General features: G+C 41.2%; 1 pseudogene; it reads left to right on the top strand.

Moving 5' to 3' along the window:
- Window positions 1–8,402: 8,402 nt before the first annotated feature.
- Window positions 8,403–9,314, top strand: LOC118966014 (annotated as a pseudogene).
- Window positions 9,315–22,628: the final 13,314 nt, after the last annotated feature.

Genomic DNA, 22,628 nt, shown 5'->3' with positions numbered 1-22,628 from the left:
AGAAACAGCAGAGGGAGCAACCCCCATCCATATTGACGGGACAGTAGTGGTGAAGGTGGAAAGTTTTAAGATCCTCGGCGTACACATCACTGACAACCTGAAATGGTCCACCCACACAGACAGTGTGGTGTAGAAGGCACAACAGTCCCTCTTCAACCTCAGGAAGCTGAAGAAATTTGGCTTGTCACCTAAAACCCTAAAACATTTGCAGATGCACAATTGAGAGCATCCTGTCGAGCTGTATCCCCGCCTGGTACGGCAAATGCACCGCCCACAACTGCAAGGCTCTCCAGAGGGTGGTGCAGTCTGCATAACGCATCACCTGCCCTCCAGGACAGCTACAGCACCCGATGTCACAGGAAGGCCAAAAAAATCATCAAGGACAACAACCATCCAAGCCACTGCCTGATCACCCCGCTACCATCCAGAGGGCGAGGTCAGTACAGGTGCATCAAAACTGGGACAGAGAGACTGAAAAACGTCTTCTATCTCAATGCCATCAGACTGTTAAACAGCCATCACTAACTCAGAGTGGCTGCTGCCTACATACAGACTCAAATCATTGGCCACTTTAATAAATGGATCACTTGTCACTTTAAATTATGCCACTTAATGTTAACATATCTTACATTACCCATCTCACATGTATATGCCATTTTTTATACCATCTATTGCCAACTTGCCTATGCCGCTCTGCCATCGCTCATCCATATATTTATATGTACATATTCTTATTCCATCCCTTTACATTGTGTGTAACAGGTAGTTGTTGTGGAATTGTTAGATTACTTGTTAGATATTACTGCACTGTCGGAACTAGAAGCAAAAGCATTTCGCTACACTCGCATTAACATCTGCTAACCATGTGTATGTGACAAATAACATTTGATTTGATTTGATTTTGACAAGGACATGGTAAATAAAAATCTAGCTGCTTTTTCAATACATCGGCAGGACAGAACAGTGGTGAAAGAGAGTGAACCGGCTCTACGTATTCGACTGGTTTGCGACCCACTGACACCGCCCCCAGATAGAGGGGCATAAGGCAGTCCAAGAGTTGACACACACAGGAAATGTATTTACACACACTGGAGATGAATGTGGAGATGGACATAGGAATGTACATGGGAATAAAAAGTGGGAAAGGTAGTGGAATGGTAGTAGTTCTAAAAGAGAGGTAATGAATCCACGGTACACAATACTATCTAATAGCACAAGTAGAGCAACAAGGCTATTAAAAAGGGGAGGGCTGTATGAAAATGTATATGCTACCTACACATTACAATACAGCTATACACAAAGGCAGCATACAACAATCGTAACTAACTATGAAGAACAAACAACAAATATCACATAACTCACTGTGCACGCACACCACCCCACAAGCCCAGATAGATGTTATTGAGTACAGTTGTTGATGGGTAGAGACAGAGATGTTGCTCTCTGCCACTGATTGAGGTAGAGTGCAAGTATTGTGTGACCTGCATCGTCAAGAAGATGAACAGATGTCCGACCCCCTAATAACCTCCCTAACAACCTGTCAGGGCAGTGACACAGGTCAGAGAGAGTTTGAGAGGCAGGTTTATGCTACCCGCTAGACTCTTAGGTTCCGGACGGTCATGGGGGAAGGGGAGTGGAGTGTGTAGCTCAGGGTTGTGAGGTGCTGATTATTTCACCCACAGATTCAGTGTGCAAAACCATATACGGCTTATGCTCTATATAAAACAGCTTTTCTAAAGCTCTCTTTTTAAGCTGTATCCTGTATCAGATCTCTGTGGTGTTCTGACGGCCCTAAATGGATTTTCCACTCAGCTTAACTCATCTTTAAACCCCAGAAATTACCATCAGTCCTCACCACACACTGTCTTCACACACCTCAGTGCATCAAAACCACAAGCATCCATGTCACTAAGAGCACTACTCACTCTCTTCATGAGAAAAGTAGTGCAAACTGAGCAGTTTTAATGTATTTAATGTGCACATTGAAGTATTGCAATTATATTGTCTTTCAATAGGGAGCAGCAGTATACATGGAAGTCCTCATGGCTAGCTCAACATTAGAGTTTCAGCAACTTTTAGAAGTTGTCAAAAGGTTCAAAATGTCAGACTCTATAACAAGGTAATAATTACATACTTACACATCAATTACAGGTTATGAATCCATTTCAGCATCATAGAGTAACATGCATCAAACAGGCTAGGCAGTCATCGTCACTAGTTCATTACAACTAACATCTACTATGTTATAAATTGGAGCAAAACAATCACTCAAAATAAAATGGATAGAAAAGTGATCTCTATATGATGAACACAATGACTGGTGTTTGTGTGTAGTTTTGTATTGACTTCCAGGGAGTAGTTGAATAAGTATGTGAGACAACCTACTTATTCAAGTCATTTCTCTGTAATGTGTTGTCATCTTTTAGTTGTGTTGGTTGCATGTCATTCACCCCCACCCCCCACAAAGTGAACAAATTCACAGGTACTCTGCAGTCTACTGTAAGCACAAGATGAGGTCGTATCTACATTTTGGTCAGGTGTGCATGCTGGCTTTGTGCACACAGGACCATCCAACCTGCTCTCTGTGTCTCTATGTCTCTATGTGGTTTTCAGCAGGATGTCTACGTGGTGTCACGTTTGTTCTCTCTATCTTTACTTGCTGCTCATGATGCCCCTGACAGCTTACAATCAAAGCAAAACAGTTATTTATAAAACGGACACTAATATATATATATCTAGTTGTCATATATCACTTACAAACCACAAAGAACTGCAGGTACTTTTCACAGGTACTTTGCAGTCTGCTGTAAGCACAAGATGAGGTCGTATCTACGTTTTGGTGGGAGGGCCTGATGGCTGCTGTAAGCACACGGGACCCTCCTACCTGCTCTCTGTGTCTCTATGTGGTTTTCAGCAGGATGTCTATGTGGTGTCAATGTTGTTATCAATATCTTAACATTTTGATCATGTTGGCCCTGACAGCTTACATCCACAGCAAAACAAGCTATTTTTAAAACAGACTCTATATATTTAGTTATCATATATCAGTTACAAACCACAACGAACTGCTGATGAACCCTATTTGAACTCTGAGTGAACTGTCTCATGTGTGATACATTTATTCTAGATCTATGGGCTCAGGGGGAGGGGCCAGTTTATGATGATGTCATGGGAGGACTTTCAGTACATTCTTAATCAGACAAGTCTTATAAGACTACTGCAGGATGCTCTGTCAGAAGGAGACCAATAGAAGAGGATCCTCTATACCCAAGAGATTGCTTCCTATTAGAACAACGCTAACCAGAGAGTGAAACAGACTAGATAAAATGTGTCACATGTATTCGTTAATAAGCTGGGTGGTCATGTCAGCCATGTACTCTCTCGGGTGTTACACATCAGTTAGTGCGTGATTCTGTAAATGATATACAGGGAATGTAAGAATGACAAAAATGTACTTGTTTCATTTTGTAGGTGTTTCCCCCACATGTACTCATGATGCTCCACCCCTATTCACCGTCATACTGTACATGACAAGACAAGACACGCTCTATGCACTACAGACCTCCTATTGGTCGTCTGGAGTATTGTAACTGTTGAATGACATGGTCAAAATAGTGTTAGTTTCCTTTCCAATTCTTTATGTACACTTGCTAAGCTTGACCGGCGCAATGGAGGCCAGATAAATCAAGAGCACCTAAAGTAAGTGTGAGAAAACAAATAGTCTACTATTTAACCCAGGTCTGTCCAGAGTGGTGAGACAACCACAAACCAACAAACAAGTAAAACCTTCAAGATAATTACTTACAAGACCTTTCTACAGCATCCTGTGTCAACAACTTAAACAACTGATACCACCTGAAATTGAATTAGTCTTTCTCTTGTGTTCTGTATGTACAACATGTCTGTATGAATGTTTGTGCATAGGGCTTCTGAGACAACCTACTGTTACCATGATAAACCCACCCACGCATCACGCACTCAGTGAGCAGTTAACAGGTATCTGAGCACTTTGGTCTGCTGTGAGCTCAAAACGACGCCATCACTGCGCTTTGGATAGGCCTAATACCCTGGTACACACTGTGGTTTTTAGGAGGATGTCTACTATATGTGGTGTCAATCAGTTGCTCTTATTCTTCGTTGTTCACGCCCATGACAATTAGAAACACAGACCACTGCCATGCAGACCCACAAAGTATCTTACTACTTACCAGTAGAAAAGTTGTATAAATTATTAATCTGTAATCATTAGTTTACAGAGTGTAGAGTAGAAGGTGTATCCAGGCTACAGCCAAGAGCCCTGCCCACCCAGGTAAACCCCTGACCCCTACTAAACTCTAAGGTGATACAGTTCAGTTAGTAATGGATATCTGTGTGAATGATAGGGAATGAGAATGATATATTTGTTAGATTTGTTTCATTCTGTAGGAATTTCCCCCATATACACAAATGATGCTCTCAAGAACTGTCCACCTCTATCCACAACGGACCTCCTATGGGTCATCTGGAGTATTGTAACGGTTACAAATTCCCTGCCTTAGCACACCATCTCATTCTCACAGACCTCTCTCAAGGACACAAACTAATTCTTTCTAACTCCTGCAGTAGGCTCCCCTCCCCTCTGAAGCCTAGCAGGCCAGGCTATGGGTCGTAATCCGTTTACCTCATTTCTGTCAGCATGTTACCTGTGCAACTAGAGGCTAAAGAACTCTAGATCACCTTTACTCTGTACACAGAGACATATACAATGCTCTGCCTCGCACACTATTTGGCAAATATGACCACAGCTGTATCCTCCTGATTCCTTCTTACAAGCATCAACTCAAACAGGAAGTACCAGTGGCACCCTTAATGTGGAAGTGGTCAGATGAAGCTGATTTTAAACTACAAGACTGTTTCGCTAGCACAGACTTGAATACGTTTACCACATCAGGCTTCATAAATAAGTGCATTGAGGATGTCATCCCCATAGTGACCGTATGTATGTATCCCAACCAGAAGCCATGGATTAGAGGTAACATCTGCAATGAGCTAAATCTGAGGGACACTAATCCGGATGCTTATAAGACATCCTGCTATTCCTTTAGGCTAAATATCAAACAGGCGAAGCGTCAATACTGGACCAAGATCGAATCCTACTACACCGGTTTTTACGCTCGTCGGATGTGGCATTACTTGCAAACTATCACAGATTATAAAGGGAAACCCAGCTGCGAACTGTCCAGTGATGCAAGCCTTCCAGACGAGTTAAATATCTGCTCACTTCGAGGCAAGCAACACTGAACCATGCATTAGAGCACCAGCTGTCCCGGACGCCTATGTGATCATGCTCTCCGTAGCCGATGTGAGTAAGTCCTTTGAACAGGTTAACAATCAAACGGCAGCAGGTCCAGACGGATTACCAGAGCATGCGCTGACCAGCTGGCAAGTGTATTCACTGACATGTTCAACCTATTCCTGACCCAGTCTGTAATACCTACATGTTTCAAGCAGACCACCATAGTCCCTGTGCTCAAGAACGGCAACATAACCTGTCTAAATGACTATCGCCCCTTTGTACTCACATCAGTTGCCATGAAATGCTTTGAAAGGCTGGTCATGTCTCACATCAACAACATCATCCCAGACACCCTGAACCCAATCCAGTTCCTTGGTGTCCACATCACTAAGGAATTATCATTTGTATTTATTAAGGATCCCCAGCTACCATTCCTGGGGTCCGGCAACATTAAGGTAGTTATATACAATTTCAAATACTTTTCATAACACTTTTCACAATACATTAAGTGTGTTCCCTCAGGCCACCACTCTACTACCACATATCTACAATACAAAATCCATGTGTACGTGTGCCTGATGGATACCTTATCATGTGTATGTATAAGCGTTTGTTTGTGCCTCTGTGTGTGTCTCTTTACAGTCCCAGATGTTCCATAAGGTGTATTTTTATTCTGTTTTTTAAATCTGATTCTACTGCTTGTATCATTTACCTGATGTTGAATAGAGTTCCATGTAGTCATGGCTCTACATAGTACTGCGCATCATACTCTGTTCTAGACTTGCGGATTGTGTAGATATGCATGGTTGTCCGAGCTGTATGCTAGAAGTTTAAATAGACACCTCGGTGCATTCAACATATCAACAGTTCTTACAAAAACAAGTAGTGATGAAGTCAATCTCTCCACCACTTTGAGCCATGAGAGATTAACATGCACATTATTAATGTTTGCTCTACGTGTACATTTAAGGGCCAGCCGTGCTGCCCTGTTCTGAACCAATTGTAATTTTCCTAGGTCCCTCTTTTGTGGCACCTGACCACATGACTGAACAGTAGTTCAGGAGCGACAAAACTAGGGATTGTAGGACCTGCCTTGTTGATAGTGATGTTAATTAAAAAGGCAGAGCAGCGCTTCTCCCCATCTTAGCCACTGTTGTATCACCATGTTTTGACAATGACAGTTGACAATCCAGGGATACTTCAAGCAGTTAAGTCACCTCAACTTGCTAAATTTCCACATTATTTATTACAAGACTTATTTGAGGTTTAGTGTTTAGTGAATGATTTGTCCAAAATACAATGCTTTAAGTTTTTGAAATATTTAAGACTAACTTATTCCTTGCCACCCATTCTGAAACCAACTGCAGCTCTTTGTTAAGTGTTACAGTGATTTCACTCACTGTAGTAGCTGACGTGTATAGTATTGAGTCATCTGCGTACGGTCTTTACTCAAAGCCCGTGGTATTTCATTAGTAAAGTTTGAAAAAGTAAGGGGCTTAGACAGCTGCCCTGTGGAATTCCTGATTCTAAATGGATCATGTTGGATAGGCTTCCATTAAAGAAAACCCTCGGTGTTCTGTTATACAATTAACTCTTCATCCACAATATAGCAGGACTGTAAAGGCATGACATTTACATTTTTCCAGCAGCAGACTATGATCGATAATGTCAAAACCCGCACAGACTGTTGTCAATTTGTTACAGTAAAATACCATTGTGGTCGGGTCAAACACAACTGTTCCCATGTTCCACACACACCAACACAGTCGTGAAGAGGGCACAACAACACCTCTTCCCCCTCAGGAGGCTGAAAAGATTTGGTATGGGCCCTCAGATCCTCAAAATGTTATACAGCTGCACCCTTGAGAGCATCTTGAATGGCTGCATCACCGCTTGGTATGGCAACTGCTTGGCATTCGACTGCAAGGGACTACAGAGGGTAGTGCGTATGGCCCAGTTAATCACTGGGGCCGAGCTCCATGCAATCCAGGGCCTCTACAACAGGCCCAGAGGAAGGCCCTAAAAATTGTCAAAACTCCAGCCACCCAAGTCATACTGTTCTCTCTCCTATTGCACGGCAAGCAGTACCGATGCACCAAGTCTGGAACAAACAGGACCCCGAACAGCTTCTACCTCCAAGCAATAAGACTGCTAAATAGTTAACCAATAGCTACTCAGACTATTTGCTTGACGCTCTTTTGACTCATCACATACGCTGCTGTCACTGATAATTTTCTATTCTGATGCCTATTCAATTTATCGCTACCTTTATGTACATACCTATCTCAATTACCTCATATCCCTGCACATCGACTTGGTGGTGGTATCCCGTGTATGTAGCCAAGCTATCGTTAGTCATTATGTATTTATTCCTCATGTAATTACTTTTCTATTATTTCATTTTTTTCTCTCTGCATTGTTGGGAAGATTCCGCAAGTAAGCATTTCACTTTTAGTTTGTGAAGCATGTGACAAGTGAATTTGATTTTGATTTAATTAGCAAAGCTTATCAGTCCCCATTTTTACTGTCTTTGTTATGAGTTAGGTATCAGACAGACTAAAAACATACTATGGATTAATTTAACCTTTGAGCTGGGCTGGGTTGGGATGGGTTCAGAATTGGGGGCACTAGAGAGCAGAATAGGATCATTCACTGTTTGCCCAAACATCATAAGAGAACTGGTATGTAATTAAAGTGTAATTTCCCAAATAAGTAACCAGCTGAATCAAGCCACTATTTGATTGTCTCAAAACAATAACTCTGACTTGCTTTACAATGTCTTTTTCCTGCTCAAATTGTGGTAAACCAGACGACATATTTGCTAGACAGTACTCTTTATTCCTGTTCAAACAGCCAATACAATCTCTTGTTTCAGAGTTCCCTCCTACACTGTATAAAAGCTATGTAAAGTGCCATCACATAAAAGGTGCCCCGTTGTCAGACCCTCATTCTATACAGTGCAGAAAGGATTGACGTTACAAAGATGATCAGACATTGGGCAATCTTTTTGTTTTATGCCAACTCCGGTAAGACATTTTTATTTACATCCTTTAAAACAATCTATATACTATTGGCTTTTAGAATCCATTTGAATGACTTTGAAGCAAGTATTTTAGATGTAATTTTGTCTTTATCTTGATCTTTAATCCATGTTTGTTTGGATTTACAGTTTGTGCATTAAACAAGGACATTGTTCAACCAAACCCAGTGATGGTTACTCACCGGGGAGCTAGTGTGAATATCACTTGCTTTTGGCCAACTGATGTGAATACCGATGTTGTTTGGTTCAAGCAGACTCTTGGACAGAAACCCCTTCTCATGACATCGACACTTTCCAGTGGACAATATTTTTACTTCAACAACTTTACCAAGAATTTCACTGAGACTAAACATCTGAGTGTGAAGAAAGGAGTTGACAGCTTTAACCTGACCATCTCTAAGACAGAGCCATGGGACTCTGCTACATACTACTGTGGTGCCATGAAAGTGGGCAAAGTCAAATTTGGAGATGGAACTTTATTGATTGTAAAAGGTAACTTAACTTCCTTCCCTAATTTGGGATTTAAATTTTGCACCATTAAATTAGAAATATACTTTAGAATTTGGCAATAAATGTACAGTATATATCAGGCAAATACAATTTAAACACTATGATCTTACTCCGTCACTCTCTTCAGGTTCAGAGTCCAACAGCATGTCTGTGCACCAGCAGCCTGTGTCTGAGTCAGTCCAGCCAGGAGACTCTGTGACTCTGAACTGTACAATTCACACTGAGACCTGTGCAGGAGAACACCGTGTCTTTTGGTTCAGACATGGCTCAGGAGAATCCCGTCCAGGAATCCTTTACACCAATAGAGACAGGAGTGATCAGTGTGAGAATTGCACAGAGGCTGGGTCTCCTACACAGAGCTGTGTCTACAACCTCCCCAAGAGGAACCTCAGCCTTTCTGATGCTGGGACTTACTACTGTGCAGTGGCCTCATGTGGGGAGATACTGTTTGGGAACGGGACCAAGCTGGATGTTGACCGTAAATAATCATTCTGATATGTTCTGATATTCTTTCATGGTGCTATGAATAAACTCAATGTCTGGTGGAGCAAAATGTCCTGAATCTCCTCTGTCACTGTCTGTATTTCCACAGATGGTTGTAAAGAGGACCATCTTCTCTTGGTGTACTGTCTGGGTGTAGCGTTGGCTCTTTGTGTCATCCTCATCATTGTCCTTGCTTATGTTTTGTATAAGATGATCAAGAAAACCTCTCTACTGTGCAGAGGTAAGCGTTATCATTGCCAACAATATATGATTAAGATGTTGGTGAGGTTTACGATATGTTTTAGTCATGAAACTGATTGTATGATGATGATTCCTTCATGTGTTTTACTAAAAGGAAAGCACCCTCAGACAAGTGGTCTGGCAGTCACCGGTTCTCATACTCAGGTATGCAGACCATAAAGATATATAACATTTTTGGATGAACTGTAAACAGATCCTTCTATCAAATGATCAGGTCATTTCCTGATTTGTTTTGTTATTCCTCTTAGGATCAAGAAGATGATCACACACTCACGTCGGTCCATTACGCTTCTCTGAATGTCATCCACAAGAAACCAAAGAGCCGGAGACAGAGGAGCACCATGGAGAGAGACACTGTGTACTCTGGGGTGAGGTGCCAAAACATGGACTGAAACATCAACTTATGCTCTTTAATAATGTGAATTGATTTGTTGTTTCCCACACTATATGTATAACTATGGCTTTTTCATTGTGTGTTACAATTTGTTGTATTCTGTTCAAGCTCCTTTTAATAACTTTTCATGTTCAAAATTGTGCACTCCCCTCAAACAATGTTATGGTATTCTTTCACTGTAATAACTACTGTAGATTGGACAGTTAGATAAACAAGTATGTAACCTTTCTGCCATTATCAGATATGTCTATTTCCTGTTACTTATAACTTCATGCTAATCACATTAGCCTATGTTAGCTCAACCGTCCCGTGGAAGGGTCACCGATCCCGAATTAAAACCTCTTAAGGATTACCCCCTTTTCTTTCAATTTTCGCCTAAAATAACATACCCAAATCTAACTGCCTGTAGCTCAGGCCTTGAAGCAAGGATATGCATATTCTTGGTACCATTTGAAAGGAAACACTTTGTCGTTTATGGAAGTGTGAACGGAATGTAGTAGAATATAACACAATAGATCTGGTATAAGATAATACAAAGAAAAAAACAACCGTTCTTTTGTATTTTTTTTGTACCATCATCTTTGAAATGCAAGAGAAAGGCCATAATGTATTATTCCAGCCCAGGGAAAATTTAGATTTTGGCCACTAAATGGCATTAGTGTATGAGCAAAATTTTAGAATGATCCAATGAAACATTGTATTTATGTAAAAAATGTTGTATCAAGATTGCCCAAATGTGCCTAATTTGTTTATTGAGCATTTTAGAGTAGATCCAATAAAACATTAAACTGCTTACATATGGAGATCTTGTTTGGGTTACATTCATATTTGTCTCAGTTCTTAAATTTCACCCACAGATTCAGTGTGCAACAACCATATTAGGCTTGCGCTCAGTCACAAAGCTCTTTTTAGTTGCATAATGCACTGTAAATATGCATCTATTGACTGGTGTTTAAGTTTGTCTGAAACTATTTTTAGATGTATCCTAAAAACATATCTGCGGTGTTCTGACTGCCTTAACTAGATTTAACACTCAGCTCAACTCATCTCTATCCCCAGCAATGACTTTCAGTCCTCATCACGTGCTTTCCACACACACCTCAGTTCATCTAAACCACAAACAACCATGTCACTCTCTTCATGAGAAAAGCCTGAACTAAAAATAAAAATCTTAGCTGAATATAATTTGAACAGTATGTTGTTGAGAGACTGATTTCAAGTATGACAATGTACACATTGTGATGTAGCAGTTTTCAGAAACCGTTGACAAAATGTGAACGTATAAGTCTACCTTGCAGGACTGCAATTCATTTATCTTTCAATTTGGAGCAGCAGTGATTATTGAAGTTCCTGTGACTGCTTTGCCAGTAGAGTCGCATGCATTTTTAGAAGTTGTGAAAATGTTCAAAATGTTGATTAGTTGAAAACGTCCTTTCCTGTGATAGTTTGTGTCTAGCCGAAATAGTGGTCAAACAAGTGCCCAAATAACACAACGTTTGGATGTTAATAATCTAAAACAAGGTAATATGGTTAGTACATGCTTATTAGAAGTCTGTAACATGTTATAAACACATTTCCGCATCATGTATTCACACGCCTCAAACAGGCCTGGCATTCTACATTACTGAATCATTAATACTAACATCAACTAAGATATTATAAAGTGTAGCTTAGTTACCAGGAGGAGCCACGCAATCACTCAAAATAAAATGGATAGCAGAGTGATCTCTATGTGATGAAGACAATGACAAATGTTTACGTGTCGTTTTTTTAAATTGAGTTCCAGGGAGTGGTTGAAGAAGAATGGGAACCCCCACACAGTGAACAAGTTCCCAGGTACTCTGCAGTCTTCTGTAAGCTCAAGATGAGACTGTGTCTATGCTTTGGTCAGGTGGGCCTGCTGACTTTGTACCCACAGTACCCTCCTACCTGCTCTCTGTGTCTCTATGTGGTTTTCAGCAGGATGTCTATGTGTTGTCACTGTTGTTCTCACTATCTTTACTTGTTGTTCATGTTGCCCCTGACAGCTTACAGCCACAGCAAAACAGTTATTTATTAAACTGACTATAACATATATTTTGTTATCTGAAATCTGTTACAAACCACAAATAACTGCTGATGAAAACTATTTGAACTCTCTGTGCTGTATCACACATGAGACAGTTAATTTAATCTATTCTATATCGATGGGCTCGGGGGGGGGGGGGGGGGGGGGGGTGACTTTATGATGATGTCATGGGAGAACTTTCAGTACATTCTCAACCAGACAAGTCTTGTACAGCACAAAAACTACTGCAGGTTCCTCTGTCAGAAGGAGACCAATAGAGGAGGATCCTCCTTCTGATAGATTGCTTCCTATAAGAACCATACTAACAGGAGTGAAAAATGAATCAAATGTGTCATGTATTGGTTGGAAAGTTGACTGGTTGACTGGTGTCCAATCAGACATGCACTCTTAGGTGTTACACATCAGTCAGTGCATGTTTCTGTGAAGGATATACAGGGAAAGAGACTGACATACAATAGACTTGTTTCATTCTGTTGGTGTTATCCCATATGTACTCTGCTCTTCCCCCCTTCACCTTTATACTGTACATGACAAGACATGTTCTAGACACAATAGACCTTCTACTGGTCATCTGGAGTATTGTAACTGTTGAATGACCAGCTGGACAAATAATATTTGTTTTCTTTCAAATACTTAAGGTATACTTATATCAAAGAAGACATGTATTACAAAGACAAAGTACTACAGAGACATAATGTACTTAAAAGAGACATGCACAGTGCAGTGGCACTACTGAGGTTAATTAATTAGAAGATCTGGGCTGACATAAAAAAAGGGCAAAAATATAGCTATACCATATTTAAAAGGGCATTAGTAACCAACAAAGGTCTGAAATTAATAGGCCATGCTATTGCCACACTGATAATACTATTTAATGTTGGAGGCCTAAGATGAAAACCATGAACCAAAAATTGAGGTTCCATACAGTATGCTGTGGGCGAGAAACTTACTACATTTTGGATTCATTTTACCTCTGAGCTGGGCTGGGTTGGGATGGGCTCAGGGCTGGGTTGGGATGGGCTCAGGGCTGGGTTGGGATGGGCTCAGGGCTGGGTTGGGATGGGCTCAGGGCTGGGTTGGGATGGGCTTAGTACCAGAGGCACTAGAAAGCGGAATATGATCCTTTACTGTTTGTCCAAACATCAAAAGAAAAATTGCTCTTAATAAGTTTCATTTCACAAATAAATAAGCATTGTATCAAGCCACGATTTAATCAGCTTGATCTAATAACTCTGACTTGATTGTCTTCTTTAAAAGTCTGTCTGGGCTGCTCAAACTGTTGTAAACACACTTGCTAGACTGTAGCTTTTATTCCTGTTCAGACAGCCAATAGAGTCTCTCAGTTCAGTGTTCCCTCCTACTGTATGACGGCTACATGTAAAGTGTCATCATAAAAGAGGTGCCCCGTTGTCAGACCCTCACACTATACAATGCAGAAAGGATTGGCATTACAATGAAGATATGACATTGGACAATGTTTTTGTTTTACGCCTACTTCGATAAGTAAGTAAGAATTTTAAAAGTGGATGCTTTTTCAAATAATTTCATGCCATAGTAATTTGAATCCATTTACATCAGTTATAGTATGAGTATGGAAAGTATAATGAGATGTACTGTCTTTATAATGGTTAGAAATTCTTTTTGATCTATTTCTAATTTTATATTTTACAGTTTGTGCATTGAATATGGCCATGGTTCAACCAGACCCTGGGATTTGTACTGAGATGGGAGGTACTGTGTCTCTCCCTTGCTTTTGTAAATCCGATATGATGACCTATGTTGCTCGGTTAAAGCAGACCTTTGGAGAGAAACGTCTTCTGATAGCATCATCATTTCACCACGCTCAAGAGAGTTCATATGTCTACAACTATACCAAGGACTTTAACGAGACTAAACGTCTGAGTGTGAAGAGACAAGATGGTAGCTTTAACCTGACAATCTCCAAGATAGAGTTAGGAGGCTCTGTACATAATACTGTGATGCAATGTTAGTGGGCAAAATCAATGTTTAATTGCTTTAACTGTCCAAGGTAACTTAACTTCCTTCCCTAATTTTGAATATTCATTTTGCACAATACAATTCAAATAAAATGGCAATAAATAAAAATAACAGGAAAATACAATTTACACACAATGATCTTACTCTGTCACCCTCTTCAGAAGTCTGTCGGAGTAAGTCCAACCAGGAGACTCTGTGACTGAACTGTAGAATACACACTGAGACCTTTGCAGGACAAAACAGTGTCTATTGTTTCAGACGTTGCTCAGGAGAATCCCATCCAGGAATAATTTACACCCATAGAGAGAGTAGTGATCAGTGTGAGAAGAGCCTGGGTGTCCTACATAGCAGTGCATTCAAGAAGTATTCAGACCCCTTGACTTTTTTGACATTTTGTTACGTTATAGCCTTATTCTAAAATTGATTAAATATGATTTTCCCTCATCAATCTACACACAATACCCCACAACGACAAAGCAAAAACATAGGAATGTTTGCAAATTTAAATGTGAAATATCAACATTTTACTCAGTACTTTCTTGAAGCACTTTTGGCAGTGAATACAGCCTCAGGTCTTCTTGGGTATGAAGCTACAAGCTTGGCACAACTGTATTTTGGGAGTTTCTCCCATTCTTCTCTGCAGATCCTCTCAAGTTCTGTCAGGTTGGATGGGGAGTGTCGCTGAACAGCTATTTTCAAGTATCTCCAGAGATGTTCGACAGAGTTCAAGTCCAAGCTCTGGCTGGGCCACTCAAGGACAGGTCCTGAGCGCTCTGGAGTAGGTTTTCATCAATGATCTCTCTGTACTTTGCTCCGTTTATCTTTCCCTCGATCCTGACTAGTCTCCCAGTCCCTGCCACTGAAAAATATTCCCCACAGCATGAATCTGCCACCACCGTGCTTCACCGTAGGGTTAGTATTGGCCTGGTGATGAGCGGAGACTGGTTTCCTCCAGACGTGACGCTTGGCATTCAAGCCAAAGAGTTCAATCTTGGTTTCATCGGACCAGAGAATCTTGTTTGTCGTGCTCTGTGAGTCTTTTATGTTTCTTTTGGAAAACTCCAAGTGGGCTGTCAAGTGCATGTTACTGAGGAGTGGCTTCCATCTGGCTACTCTACCATAAAGGACTGATTGGTGGAGTGCTGCAGAGATGGTTTTCCTTCTCCCATCTCCACAGAGGAAATCTGGAGCTCTGTCAGAGTGACCATCAGGTTCTTGGTCACCTGTCTGACCATGGCCCTTCTTGCCTGATTGCTCAGTTTAGCCGGGTGGCCAGCTCTAGGAAGTGTATTGGTGGTTCCAAACTTCTTCCACTGTTCTTGGGGACCTTGAATACTACAGATATTTTTTGGTGCGCTTCCCCAGATCTGTGCTTCGACAATAGTGCCTCGGAGCTCTATGGACAAGTCCTTCGACCTCATGGCTTTGTTTTTGCTCTGACATGCACTGTCAACTGTGGGAGCTTATATAGACAGGTGTGTGCTTTTCCAAATCATGTCCAATCAATTGAATTTACTACAGGTGGAATCCAATCAAGTTTTAGAAACATCTCAATGATGATCAATGGAAACAGGATGCACCTGAGCTCAATTTCGGGTTTCATAGCAAATAAGGTATTATGGTTTTTAATTTTTAATACATTTTCAAACACTTCTAAAAACCTGTTTTCGCTTTGTCATTATGGGGTATTCTGTGTAGATTGATGAGGGAAAACAATTATTTAATCCATTTTAGAATATGGCTTTAACGTAACAAAATGTGGAAAAAGGGAAGCGGTCTGAACACTTTCCAGAAGCACTATAGGGCTTTGTCACTTTATATAACTGTGAAGAGATAGTAGATCCTCAACTTTTAAGCCAACATCACCAGTCTATGGGTAAAAGTGTTTGAGAAGAAATAGTAGAAAATCATTTTAAAGTATTGTATATTTGTTTTTTAAGTTTCAGATCTGTTGGGTGATCAGAGTAAGCATATTTTTGTCATTATTCTATCTTGCCTGACAACTGCTGTGATCCTGAGTGTGATTGTCAACATTTTCCTCTTTGTGAGACTGAAGAGGTCACGATGTGAACACTGTGCAGGTACAGTAAAAGTCTTCATACTAAGCAATAGTAACAATAGTTATAGATCATAAAGACGGGTGAAGGCTGGCCCTCTTCTTATCACTTCCCTCTCTGGACATTGTTTTCATTTCACAAGCCTACTTCCTTTTGAAGCAGAAAATATGACATACATAGTATGTTTCAAGTGTTTTGAATATTTTGTTATTAATCTTTTAGTAGGAACCCCTTCTCAGCAGAGCCAGTACAGAAATCCTTATGCCAACACGTCAGACCAACAGGTTAGCAGAATTACTGTATCAAGAGTGAGACTGGATAAGAGTATTAAAGCTAAATATTACAGCATTAGATTTAACCCAGAGTCTGAATTGAGTGAGTCTTTGTTTAATCCCCAAAGCTCCCCAGTGACAATGATGCCCTGAACTATTCTGCCCTGAAGTTCGATGAAATGAAGAGTACCAAGCCCAGGAGACAGAGGAGAAAACAGAGAGAGGAAGAAACCATCTACTCTGGTGTGTCAGATAGACAGGATGTGGCAGACCTCCATTCAGTATCACAGGCACTTTAATTGGGGAGGGCGGGCTCATAGTAATGGCTAGAACTGAATAAACGGAATGCTATTGAACGCATCAAACATATGGATACCATTGCATTCACTCCAATCCAGCCATTGTTATTAGCTGACCTCCCCTAAGCAGCCTCCTGTGATCAGCATAATTCTAAGTTAAGCCCCACCCCTCCTCTGAATTCCACTTTGATCTTGACTGTGTCCGTGTGACCTGGCTATTTTGTACACTTCCGGTTTGCTGTAGAATGCCATTGCAGGGGCCTAGCTTCCCCAAAGTATGATAGCTGATACTAGGATGGTTTCAGAAGTCTCAAATCCTCACCAATTGTGGCTGAGGTTGACTGACTGGATACATTTGGTTTTGTAGAAGTGTACCACAAAATATATGTTATGATTTTCAAATGTCTGAACTCTTCCTTTTCATGATAATACTTGTAACATGGAGCTCTGTAACCTGCCCTTATACTTGTGTGATATTTCAATAAACATGTTTTTATTTACTACTTTTAATGACTTGCCTAATTCTTATCACTTATTTGCACCAGGTATCAAACGATCACATCTTTATTTTGTCAAAAAGGTGCCAACCTCACCAGAGTTCACCTCATCCTGAAAGCTTGAACTGCCTTCTACAGACATGTAGTGAGAGATGCAATGTAAACCCCCAGTGTACGGTATGTCAGAGAGGGCATATGTACCAGTAGTCTCAGCCACCGACCCAAATTATGAAAAAATACAAATCAGTAACTCTGACTTTATAGTATTTTGAGACATATGTGCCAGTAGTCTGCCACTGACCCAAACGTAAAGAAATACAAACCAAACGCTTTAACTATATAGTATTTTAAGAAGGGGTTGGAACTGAAATTATTTTCCAATCGTTTTGTTCAGAACAAAATCAATATTTATTTAGTTCTGTTCCACTGTTCCGAAATTGCAAAATAGAGTTCTGAACTGGATCTAACCAATAAAAAGTAACAGTTTATATCGTCCCCTCTGTTCCTTTTGGAACATCAGATATAGTAATTATTTTACATTTAGCTCAACATGAATGAATTACTTCAGTGCAGATAGAGCAGCTTGCTATGGAGCGGGCAAAGTATTTACATGCGTTGGACAGACGAGTTTAGGGCACGAGATGCGACTGAAATTTTGCAAGATGGCGCCAACAGAGAGGGTCGCCTCGCTTCTAGTCCTCAGGAAACTATGCAGTATTTTTTTAAATGTATTATTTCTTACATTGTTAGCCCAGGAAATTTTAAGTGTTATTAAATACAGCCGGGAAGAACTATTGGATATCAGAGCGACATCAACTTACCAACAATACGACCAGGAATATGACTTTCCTGAAGCAGATCCTTTGTTCGCACCACCACCCAGGGCTTTGGATCTAATTCCAGAGGCTGACCCAAAACAATGTCACCGCAGAAGAGGTAGACGGAGTGGCCTCCTGGTCAGATTCCGGATGCGTGCACACACCCACTGCTTCCGGGTATATTACTCGCCAATGTGCAGTCTCTAGATAACAAGGTAGATGAAATTAGGGCAAGGGTTGCTTTCCAGAAGACATCAGGGATAATAATACACTCACATGGGATATGTTGTCGAAGTCGGTACAGCCAATGGGATTCTTTATCCGTCTCACCGACAGAAAGAAACATTTCTCTGGGAAGAAGAGGGGTGGGGGTGCATGTTTCATGTGTCACACCCTGACCGTAGATTGCTTTGTATGTTTCTATTTTTTGTTTGGTCAGGGTGTGATGTGGGTATTCTATGTTGTATGTCTAGGTGTTGTGTTTCTATGTTTAGGCCTGGTATGGTTCCCAATCAGAGGCAGCTGGTTATCGTTGTCTCTGATTGAAAACCATACTTAGGCAGCCTGTTTTCCCACTATGGGTGTGGGTAGTGGTTTTCTGTTTAGTGTATGTCACCTTACAGAACTGTTTCGTTTCTTTCATTCGCTTTGTTATTTTGTTTTTGTGTTCAGTCTAATAAATTAACATGGACACTTACCACGCTTCATATTGGTCCGGTCCTTCCTACTCCTCCTCAGACGACGAAGAGATTTGTTACATCATGATTAACGACTAATGGTGTAATCGTAACAACATACAGGAAATCAAGACCTTTAGTTCACCTGACCTAGAATTCCTCACAATCAAATGCTGACCATATTATCTCCCCAAGAGAATTCTCATTGGGTATTCACAGCAGTGTATATCCCCCTCAAGCCGATACCACGACAGCCCTCAAGGAACTTCACTGGACTCTATGCAAACTGGAAACCATATATCCTGAGGCCGCATTTATTGTAGCTGGGGATTTTAACAAAGCAAAATTGAGAACAAGGCTACCTAAATTCTATCAGCATATTGATTGTAGCACCCGTGCGGGCAATGCACTAGATCACTGCTACTCTGCGATGCATACAAAGCCCTCCCTCGCCCTCCCTTCAGCAAATCTGACCACAACTCCATTTTGCTCCTCCCGTCTCATAGGCAGAAACTCAAACAGGATGTACTCGTGATGAGAACAATTCAATACTGGTCTGACCAATCGGAATCCACGCTTCAAAATTGTTTTGATCACACGGACTAGGAAATGTTCCGGACAGCCTAAGAGAATAATATTGATTTATACACTGATACAGTGAGTGAGTTTATAAGGAAGTGCATTGGAGATGTGGTACCCACTGTGACTATTAAAACCGACCTTAACCAGAAACTGTGGATAGATGGCAGGCATTCGCGCCAAACTGAAAGCAGGAACCACGCATTTAACCATGGAAACATGACTGGGAATATGGCTGAATACCATCAGTGTACTTATTCCCTCCGCAAGGCAGCTTTGCTTCCAACCTAATACAACCTTAACACCTTGAACTACACGTATGCCTTTTCCGTTTTACCCCTAGAGCCTGCACAGGTTCTCCTGAGTGTCGCCCCATTGTGACCTCACCAACTTATATATATTTAGCAGAATGCATTATGTAACATATGTTGCATTATGTTACATTGCGTGGTGTTTTGTTGTTTGACTATCGATACTTTGAAGTGTCGGTAAAGGGACAAAGTGGAGTCGCAATTCAACGGCTCAGACACGAGACGTATGTGGCAGGGTCTACAGGCAATCACAGAATACAAAAAGAAAACCAGCCACGTCTGCTTTCAGACAAACTAAACACCTTCTTTGTCTGCTTTGAGGATAATACAGTGCCACCAATGCGACCCGCTACCAAGGACTGCGGGAACCCCCTCTCCTTCTCCGTGACCAATGTGAGTAACACATTTAAACTCGCAAGGCTGCCGGCCCTGACGGCATCCCTAGCCGCGTCCTCAGAGCATGCACAGACCAGCTGGCTGGTGTGTTTTACAGACTTATTCAATCTCTCCCTATCCCAGTCTGCTGTCCCCACATGCTTCAAGATGGCCACCATTGTTCCTGTACCCAAGAAGGCAAAGGTAACTGAACTAAGTGATTATCACCTCGTAGCACTCACTTCTGTCATCATGAAGTGCTTGAGAGACTAGTCAAGGATCATATCACCTCCACCTTACTGGCCTCCCTAGACCCACTTCAATTTGCATACCGCCTCAATAGGTCCACAGACCATCACACTGCACACTGCCCTATCCAATCTGGACAAGAGGAATACCTATGTAAGAATGATGTTCATTGACTCCAGCTCAGCATTCAACACTATAGTACCCTCCAAGCTCATCATTAAGCTTGAGGCCCTGGGTCTCAACTCCGCCTTGAGCAATTGGGTCTTGGACTTCCTGATGGGCCGCCCCCAGGTGGTGAAGGTAGGAAACAACCTCTCCACTTCGCTGATCCTCAACACTGGGGCCACACAGGGGTGCATGCAGAGCCCCCTCCTATACTCCCTGTTCACCCATGACTGCGTGCCCATGCACGCCTCCAACTCAAACACGACACAACGGTGGGGCTTGATTACCAAAAATGACGAGACAGCCTACAGGGAGGAGGTAAGGGCACTCGGAGTGTGGTGACAGGATTAAAACCTCTCACTCAACGTCAACAAAACAAAGGAGATGATCGTGGACTTCAGGAAACAGCAGATGGAGCACCCCTATCCACATCGAGTGGAAAAGGTGGAAAGTTTTAAGTTCCTCGGCATACACATCACAGACAAACTGAAATGGTCCACCCACACGCAACAGCGCCTCTTCAACCTCAGGAGGCTGAAGAAATTTGGCTTGTCACCTAAAACCCGCCTGGTATGGCAACTGTACCGCCCACAACCACAAGGCTCTCCAGAGGGTGGTACAGTCTGCACAACGCATTACCGGGGGCAAACTACCTACCGTCCAGGACACCTACAGTACCCGATGTCACAGGAAGGCCAAATAGATCATCAAGGACAACAACCACCCGAGCCAGTGCCTGTTCACCCCTCTACCATTCAGAAGGTGAGGTCAATACAGGTGCATCAAAGCTGGGACCGAGAGACTGAAAAACAGCTTCTATCTCAAGACAATAAGACTGTTAAACAGCCATCACTAACACAGAGGCTGCTGCCTACATACAGACTTGAAATCATTGACCACTTCAATAAATGGATCACTAGTCACTTTAAAAATGCCACTTTAATAATGTTTACAAATCTTGCGTTACTCATCTCATATGTATATATTTTATTTTATACCATCTATTGCATCTTGGCTATGCCACTCTTTCATTGCTCATTCATATATTTGTATATTTTCTTATTCCGTCCCTTTACATAGATTTGTGTGTATTAGGTAGTTGTTGTGGAATTGTTAGATTACTTGTTAGATTGTACTGCACTGTCAGAACTAGAAGCACAAGCATGTCGCTACACTCGCAATAACATCTGCTAACCATGTGTATGTGATCAATACAATTTGATTTGATTTGATCGGATGGAGGAGTAGCTTGAAGCGCTAGGTATCTTGCTGTTAAATCAGAATTAGGCCCACAGAATTATACCTACCACCAACCCACCTTCTTCTATGAAGGAACTTTTAATGTCTTTGAACTTCAGAGACTTGGCTTAATGTTGGACCAAAAACTAGCTTTGGTGTGCAGAGCAGCACCAGAATTAAAATAAAAAAGTCTTACATTTTTGTAGTTAAAAAATCCAAACTGAAACGTGATAACTATAATTAATAAAACATATCTCTCCCTAATTTCTGAATCAACCTTGTAACATCAGTAGTAGGTTAGTAGACTAGGCTTCGGAGGTGAGGGGCAGGTAGCCTACACACACAGTGGCAAATATTTTCAGCTGGCAGGCAGATCCCGCAAGGCAGTTTGTTGCTTTTTTTTCTGAGATCATCAAATTAAGTTATTAACCAGTTCCCATGCTTTTAAAATAACAGTTCTAGTCTGGAACAGTATAGATCAAGTTCTTTCCCGGTTTTGTTTCTGTTTCTCGAAAAATGTGTTATTTTTCGGATTTCGGTTCTGCTCCCTGAACTGTTTCCAACCCCTGATTTTACAACACATGTGCTAGTAATCTGCCACCAACCCAAATGTAAAGAAGTACAAACCAATAGCTCTAACATTATAGTGTTTTAAGACAGAAAGCAAACCATGTTGATAGCATAAGCATTTTTGAGAGAAAAACATAAATTATTAATCAATGAACACAATGTAATGAACACATTAATCAATGTAAGACTTTCTTAATCGTACTTCCTCTTCAAACAACCAATGGAGCCAACCTAAAAGTTGTGGAAATAGATCAAGCTAAGGCCAGTGTCAATAGACTAGAGATGGGTTTTGGAGTAAAGTAGGAGATACTGTATCATCGCTATGCTTTGCAAATTATGATTAATTGAGATTGCTTAGTTGCTCGTATTGCATTTGAAGAATATTAGCCTGCGACCTCTAATTCAATTGAGCATCATCGTGCTTCCTTATGCTGTATGTGGTAATTGATTGAACTGTTCTCCTGAAAACCCTGTGTACAGAATATGCCTTC

The sequence above is a fragment of the Oncorhynchus mykiss genome, chromosome 9 (assembly GCF_013265735.2).
Source record: "Oncorhynchus mykiss isolate Arlee chromosome 9, USDA_OmykA_1.1, whole genome shotgun sequence".
NCBI lineage: Eukaryota > Metazoa > Chordata > Actinopteri > Salmoniformes > Salmonidae > Oncorhynchus > Oncorhynchus mykiss.
This window is presented reverse-complemented; position numbering and strand designations above follow the sequence as displayed.